Raw genomic sequence first — 9,223 nt, 5'->3', positions numbered from 1 at the left:
ACTCCTCGGAACTCCGTTTAAGCGCACTATTTCCCTGAAAAATAAATTGGCAATGTTAGTTGCATCATCAGTTTTATGACACGAAATGAAATGTGCCATTTTCGAAAACCTATCTATAACTATAAAAACCAAATCCGTGCCTCTTTTCGTCCTAGGTAATCCTAATACAAAATCCATGGAAATATCTACCCACGGCTCACTAAGAATTAGTAAGGGACTATACAAGCCATGGTGTGAGACTCTAGACTTGGCCTTCTTACATAGGATACACCTGTCACAAATACGCTCAACATCCCCCTTCATATGTGGCCAAAAGAAATGCTCATACAAGACATCTAAAGTCTTTTTAATGCCAAAATGTCCAATAAGACTTCCCCTGTAGGCCTCACGAACTAACAACTCCCTCAAAGAAGTATTAGGCACACACAATCTATTTTCTCTAAATAAGAACCTATCATGCCTATAGAACTTATCAACAATAGTTTTCTCACAAGCAGCAAAAATAGTAGCAAAATCATTATCTGTAGCATATAAATCCCTAATGTGCTCAAAGCCTAATAATTTTGCTTCCAAGGTTGAGATTAAAGCATACCTCCGAGACAATGCATCGGCAACTAAATTTTCCTTACCTTGCTTGTAGTTGATGACATATGGAAATATCTCTATGAATTCGACCCATTTAGCATGTCTACGATTTAACTTATGTTGCCCTTTTAAATTTTTCAAGGACTCGTGATAAGTATGGATGATGAACTCTTTGGGCCACAAATAATGTTGCCATGTTTCCAATGCCCTCACCAATGCGTAAATTTTCTTATCATACGTAGGGTAATTCAAGGCTGCTTCATTCAATTTTTCATTGAAATATGCTATGGGTTGCCTTTCGTGCATAAGAACAGCTCCAATGCCTATACCTGATGCATCTCACTCAATTTCAAAAGCTTTAGTAAAATCAGGTAAAGCAAGTAAAGGCACAGAACTCAACATATCCTTAATCATTCTAAATGCATGCTCTTGTTCTTCACCCCACTTAAACCCTACGGACTTCTTAATGACTTCCGTCAATGGTGCAGCTAGTGTACTAAAATCTCTCACAAATCGCCTATAAAAACTAGCTAAACCATGAAAACTCCTAACCTCGATGATGGAGGTCGGTGTCGGCCACTCTCGAATAGCCTTTACCTTTTCCTCATCCACCTCAACACCTCTAGATGACACGACAAACCTTAGGAATACAACCTGGTCCGTGTAGAAGAACACTTCTTGAGATTAGCGTAAAACTTCTCTCGTCTTAAAACACTCAACACTTAATGCATCACGCAAGTGTCCTAGATGCTCATCTCGACTCTTATTGTACACTAAGATATCATCAAAGTAGACAACTAAAAATTTTCCAATGAATGCACGTAAAACATAATTCATGAGTCTCATAAACGTACTAGGTGCATTAGTCAAACCAAAAGGCATAACTAACTATTCATATGAACCATGTTTTGTTTTAAAAGCAGTTTTCCACTCAGCTCCTTCTTTCATGCGAATTTGATGATATCTGCTCTTAAGATCAATTTTAGAGAACAAACAAGATCCATGCAACTCATCCAACATATAATCTAACTTAGGAATTGGATAGTGATACTTTAAAGTGATTTTATTGACCACTCGACAATCAATGCACATCCCCATGTCCCGTCCTTTTTTGGCACAAGTATGACTGGAACTGCACATGGAATCATGCTCTCTCGTACATATCCCTTCTTCATCAAGTCTTGAACTTGCCTCCAAAGCTCTTTTGTCTCCTTAGGATTGCTTTTACAGGCTGGTCGATTAGGGATCGATGCGCCAGGAATGAAGTCAATTTGATGCTCGATTCTTGGAATTAGTGGTAATCCATCTAGTATCTTCTCTGGGAATATGTCATCAAATTTATGCAAAAAAGAAACAACCACCCTAGGCAAAGAAAGGTTAGCATCAGAATCTAATAAAAACAACCCTTTGTAAACAATCATCAACAAGTGTTGTTCAGTCACAAAGGCAACCCTCACATCACTCTCTTTTGCGTAGAAACTCACATTTTTCTTCTCTTTGTTTGCAATCTCACTTTTGCACTCTTGGACACTCAACCCTATCTCTTTTCTCGATCTCTCTCTCTCTTGGTCTCACCTCTCTTTTTCTTTCTATAATTTTTGCTCATCAATTTTTTTTCACTCTCATTTTCGGCCTTACTCTTTTTCTCACTTTTGCTCAATTTTTTTCTCAATTGATCCTTGTACACTTGTTTTGGGGTTAAAGGTACAAGTGTAGTTTGGGTGTTGTTCATGACAAAGGAATATCTATTCTTAAATCTGTCGTGAACTACATGCCTATCGTATTGCCACGACTTTCCTAATAGTATGTGCCCGACATGCATCGGAGCCACATCACACATAACTTCATCCTTGTACTTCCCTATGGAGAATGACACTAACACCTGTTTGGTAACTCTAATCTCACCACAACCATTTAACCACTATAGCTTATAAGGCCTAGGGTGTTTTAGTGTAGGTAAGCCAAGCTTCTCAACAAGCTCCGTGCTAGCGACATTAGTATAGCTACCACCGTCTATGATTAAGGTATACACTTTATTATTCACATGGCAGTGAGTATGGAAAATATTCTCTCGTTATTCTTCATTCTCCTCGCTAATTTGCATACTTAAAGCTCTCTTAGACGCTAGTATCTCTCCCTCGACAGGAAACTCTAAATCTACATCACTAGCATCCTCTAATGGTGGCATAGAATCATCATCCGACTCCTCCTACGTCTCATACTCTCCATCCTCCCTATATACCATGACTTTTTTATTTGGACACTGAGAAGCTATGTGACCTCTACCCAAACATTTGAAGCACCTTATCTCGCTGTTTCTCTTGGGTGGTTCGGGTTTATTAAACTTTGAATCACGGTTGGACTCGTCTTTCTTAAGCTTAGGACTCTCGGTTTTGGGCTTGTAGGAGGTTCCCTCATCTCACTTAGACCCACTCGACCTAAAAGTATTACTATAAGATCCTAAGTCTTGTCGGCCCTTACGTTGCAACTGTCGCTCAACTTTTATAGCCATATAGACCATGTCCTCTAACTCAACATAGTGTTGCAACTCTACCACATTCGCTATCTCTTGATTTAACCCATTCAAGAACCTAGCCATAATGGCTTCTCTATCTTCCTTTATATTCGCCCTAATCATAGCCATCTCAATCTCCTTATGATAATCCTCTACGCTTTTATTCCCTTGCCTAAGCCCTTGTAACCTTTGGAACAAATCTCTATAGTAATGGCTCGGAATGAATCGCTGCCTTATGACACTCTTCATATGTTCCCATGAATTTATAAGTCTACCCATGTTTCTATGCCTATTCCTAACTAATTGGTCCCACCATACGGTGGCGTAATTGGTAAACTCCACGGCCGCTAATTTCACTTTCTTCTCTTCCAAGTAACTATGGATATCAAAGACTTGTTCTACCTTTCTCTACCACTCCAATAAGCCTTCGGATTGTTCCTACCTTGAAAAGGTGGAATCTTCATCTTAATACTACCCAAGTTTCTATCTTCCCAAACCGAGTTCCTACCTCCTTTAAAGTATTTCCCACCATTCTTTCTAACCTACCCATCTGCACTTATTATGGTCATCTCATCGTCATTGCGCTCATTCTCACTATCGGTTACTATCCTATCATGAGCTCACGTGGATGGTGCTTTCTTCTTATTTTTCTTTTCCCCTTCTTCCATTCTTTCTATCCTACTCTCAAAACTACTCATAACATTGATCATACATTCTAATTTTGCTGCATAGCTTTCATTGTGAAAGTTTCAGATTTCTCCGATTCTTTCGCAATGTCCTTTTCAAGATTTTCCTTGAAGGTGTACCTATAGAAAATGTTAGAAAATTCCTCACAAATACTCCCTCACGTGTTTACACTCAATTATTCAAGCCACTCACACTTGTGTTTAGAATGCTCTTTTGAATCTCACCATTTGAATTTTTGTTTTTACAACAAAAGGCGAGAATTATCAAATTTTCAGATGTGATGCTCAAAATCACCTACCAGGAATGCAAAGGACATATCCGAATCAATCACGAAGAAAATAGATCACCCAGAATTCAAAGGAGTGTTCATGACATAAAAAAAAAAAAAATCAACATCAAGAATAGATAACAAAAAAAAAAAAAAAAAAAAAAACAAAGAACAAAACCTCAATCAAGATCGAATCTTTGGAAGGACAATCGTAAAAGATTAGTTGTACAAATTAGACCAAGATTTGGCCCTGACTTTTTTTTTTTTTTTTGTTTTTTTCATATATAATATATATATAATAGATTATATATATATAATCAAGATCTGAACGTGAACAGTAGATTCAGATCTGATATATGTTGCAATTTTTTTTTTTGAACGTGGTTGACTTTTGTTAAATCAAATCTGATTTGTATTGAATTTAATTTGCAATCAAGAAAAGATGCTAACAAGATTCAATCAATTACAATTCAAGACCCAAACGAAATAACATGGATTCAACACAAGACTAGATTATGAAACACGAGATTAAATTCAAAGAACCCTAATGACTTGAACTAAACTAAACTGAAACCCTAATTTGGTGCACGAATTGATCAAGATAGCCCCCAAGATGTTCAAATAGCCAAGAAATCACACCAAGTTCAATAGTATGATGATCGGTTTATTCAAGATATTCAGCAAGACTCAACCAAGACAAATTGAATACGACGAAACAAGAATAAAGACTCGAAAAGAAACAAAAGAAAATAAAAAAATAACAAAGAATCTGATTTGAACCTTGCTTTGATACCAACTGATGCGAACTCCTTTGATTTGCGAAGAAACCCACTGATCAAGAACGTAAAGATCTAAGAACAATTAGAATTCGAAGAACCGCCACCCAAAACGAATCTTTCGTCATAACCTTGGTATAGATAATCTGAAACGTCACAATCTTGATATAGATTGATAAATTTTGTGGAAGAACGCCACAAGAATTGGTGATTCTTGATGAGTTCTAGAGATCAAGATGCAATCTTGAATGAAATATTTAATTATTCTTCCCCAAAAAGTGGCGGCCAAAACAGCCTACAACTATATATAACTAACTAATTAGCCCAAAATAAGGCTAACAATCCATTAATAGGTCTTAACCCTAATAACTAACCCAAACCCAACTAATAAAATAATTAAAAGACTTAGGCTTTAGTAAATAAATATCTCTAACCCACCCAACTAATAAAATTAATAAAAGACTCAGACTTTAGGAAATAAATAACTTCAGCCTATTACACCAAAATAAGTCTTAAAATAACTTAAAATAGCCCACATAAAATAACAATTATTAAGCCTCATGAACAAAGGCTTGGACACCAACTTGGACCCAATTAGGGCTAGCAAGAATCGGTCTTTAATTCTCAAACTTGGACTTGGGCTTCAATCTTGTTAATAATCTTTTTGGATCCCTCTAAGGCATGCTCGGCTTTATGCATTGCTCCCTTGGCTTCAAGTTCTTCAATTATGCTTGACAAGGCACGTTGCATTTTTTAGCTTGACTCCTCGTAATTGGGCCCACTGGAATGTGAAGAGGATTTTGTGTCGGCTTTACAACAACATGCTGCTCGGTCATGCCTTCATCATTTGATCCCCCGATGAGTCGGAAATAATTTTTCTTTTTTTGTTAATTAATACAAGATCTTTTAAAACTTTAATGCTAATTAAAATAAATTAGACAATGCAATACTACAATAATACGAATGTATAAAATTCCCTTAATAATAGCCAGAAATATTCCTAAGATTGAAAAATCTAGACTTGTATAATGTTTGTTTCATGCTTGGCTTCGACGGTAATCTCTTATAAATTATTAATCTTACAAACTGATATTTTTTTTTTTCCATCACCTAAAAAGATTGAAAGGTATAAAAACTTGAGCTTTTAAACAGATGGCAGACAAAATTTGTAGGATTACAGGAGTCGTTACTGTGCCATGATTTGGTTTTCTAGTGATTTTTTTCCAAGTGCTCCAATAAATCCATCGAAAGTAAATTAAATCCATAGTTCTTGCTAGCAAGTTTTTTGCCTTCAAGTGATGGAAAAAAATTTCATGCAAGGTTAACTAATACATTTATGAGCATGAATTAATTCGGATTAGCGAATTGCAGCTACACTGGGGCCGGCTTCTGGCGTTGGTTATGGCCTGTCACCACAGACAGGTTGGAATGCCCCCATTAAAGTGGTTTGTTTTCTCTTAAACTCAAAGTGGATAGACTTTTGCAGCTGCTCAAACTGATGGAACAGAATCGTTCAACGAATTGAATTCCACATCCAAAATTTCTCGTTTTCAACGATGTGATAGCTGAATGGCAATAAAGAACCTTCCAAATGGTGTGTGCCAGACTCAAATTCCTAAGATTTACGAGGTTTCCCAGCTCTGGCGGTATTTCACCTTCAAGTTGGTTTGTGTTTAACATTAAGGTTTTCAAGGACTTAGAATTCCCTAATTCCGGTGGAATTTTCCCAGACAAATTATTTTCATTAAGGTTAAGATAGGAAAGCTTATCTAGTAGGCCAAAGGAAGAAGGAATAGAACCTGTTAAATTGCTATGAACAGTGACTAGCTTGGTTAAACTTGTACAATTAACCAAACTCAGTGGAATCCCTCCACTAAAACTATTATATGATAAAACCAGACTACTCAAATTCTTGCATTTACTGGAACCAAAAGGGATGTGACCAGTGGCGGATCCAGGATTTTTGTCAAGGGAGGGCCTTCGCGGCTCCGTCATTGTTTGCTAAACAACTAGTAAAAACTTAAAAAAATCATCAAACATTAAGTAAAGAAAATAATATAATATCAAGAATTTGAGCAAAAATAATGCGATAACACAATACTTTCCTACTTGAATAAATTCATGAGAAGCAAAATTTTGAGTAAATGTGTTAAAGTAAACATTGAGCAAAACCTTCTTTTAATTTTTTTATTTTTAGCTTCCAAAGATTATAATATAAATTTTCATGACTTTGACCAGACCTAACCTAAGCTAAAGTCAACCAAAACTTAAATAAAGTCAACATTGAGTTGACTTTTAATATAAATTAATAAAAAGAAAAAAGATTTTTCTTGATATAAACATAAATAGTAACTCAAATTTCTTTATTTATTTTGAGTAGCAGAACGGTGACGTTTGAAATTTAGGAAAGTGGTGGGTGAAGGGTAAAGAATAAAGTCTTTTAAAATATAGTTAATGTTTTAATTTGGGAAAGCAAGTTCATTATTAGACACAAAACACAAAATAAACTAACAAGATCTAGGTCTTTTTCCCTAAAATTAGAATAAAAAACCTCAAAAAAAAAAAAAAAAAAAAATGATTCAATCCTAAAACAAACTAAATTGAAATGAGCAATACACATACCTAAAACTGATAAAACAGAAAACAAAGCTAATTGTGACACATTGAGTAGTGAAAGCTTCAACAATTTCGGTCTTCAAAAGTTTTAAGATTGAATAGCATAAGGAAGAGAAAGAGAGAGTAAAGAATTTTGGGGATAAAATCATAAAAAACATGTAGAGTTAGAAGAAGAGTGAAGAGAGTTTTAAATTTTTAATATGACGTGGGCTTGGAATATATATATTAATAACAAGTTATTTGTAGGCCTAGATATATGTATAATAATTCTCATTTTTTTTAAATCACCTAATATATATATTAATAGCAATTTTGTGGTGTATATATTAATAATTTTTTTTTTTTTTTAAAACTTGAGGGTCTACCCTCAAAGTGGCTGGATCCGCCCCTAGATGTGACCCACAAGACTGTTATTGTTAACATCTAATTCTACAAGGTTTTCAAGATTGTTTAAACTCTTGGGCAAAAATCCCTCGAGTTTGTTGTCATTAAAGTAAAGCACTTCCAGTGTACTGCAATTCCCAATAGACTCAGGAATGGTACCTGATAAACTGTTACCATATAATGATAAAGTCAGAACCTTACTCATTTCACCAACAATACTAGGAATTGAACCACTTAAATTGTTGAAGTTCAAATACAAATATTGCAGACCCGAAATTTGAAATAAAGATTCAGGAATTTCTCCTGTAAACAATTTGAAGACGAATCCGGGGACTCAAGTGCACTACAATTGCCTAGTTCTTGTGGTATATGGCCAGAGAAATTATTAATACTCAAAATCAATCGTCTGCAACTGTCTCAAGTGGCCAATTTCAGGTCTGAGTTGACCAAAAATGGCATGACAAGTGAGGTTAAAAGAGACGACATTTTGCTTACTATCACATTCTATGCCAACCCATTCACATGGGGTGGAATCTGAACTATTCCAGCTTGAGCTTATGGAAGATGGCACAGATGTCAAGAGCCTCAAAAGTGACAACAATGTTACAATTTTAATTAATTAAAATTCATTGCCCTAAAATTACTATTTGGTCATTCACTTTTATATATATTAGTTTTATATAAAAAAAAAAAAAATTTAAACTATTGAGTAGTTTTCAACAGATGTCTTTGATGGAAAGACTTTTGTGTATTTTAAAAGGGGTACAGTTTAGGTCCCCAATATACGCAATTATTTTGACTCCCAAAAACCATCGTTCTGAGAATTGCAGTGCATTGGAAGAGTTTGTAACTTTTGAAGAACACAGCAACAACAAAATTGCTATGGCTGGAGGTTAGTGGTTAAATTATTTTGTTTCCGCAAATTTCCATGAATATATGAACATGTATATGAATACTGATATAAATATATACATGTTGATCTTGTGTGATTTACATTGCTGGTTTCAACATGTGGTATTAGAGCCATTCTTTTAATCTCCGCCTGGCATGTAATTGTTTGTTGCAAATTTAGAGAATATTGCATAAAATTGGAAATTTTTATTTAAACCCGTAATATTAATAGGATATAACTTCTTGAATAAATCAAATCTATTTTAGATTCTAGTGTCATTGGAATCCTTGTTGAAAAAGCTTTCCAACGATGTATTATTTGTCAAAAACAGAGTTGTGGTTGCAAAGTTATGCTAGTTTAAATTTTCGGTTAAAATTACTGTTTGGGTGATTTTGGCAGCCATTTACGGCGTCTATTTGGGATGAAAATGTCATTTGGGATGTCACCGACGTAGGCCATACGTCCACGTTCAAGTTTCCCTTCTAAAACGTCAAAAAAAT

Source organism: Pistacia vera, unplaced genomic scaffold (genome assembly GCF_008641045.1).
Source record: "Pistacia vera cultivar Batoury unplaced genomic scaffold, PisVer_v2 Contig377, whole genome shotgun sequence".
NCBI classification, from domain to species: domain Eukaryota; kingdom Viridiplantae; phylum Streptophyta; class Magnoliopsida; order Sapindales; family Anacardiaceae; genus Pistacia; species Pistacia vera.
Note: the sequence above shows the minus strand (reverse complement) of the source record.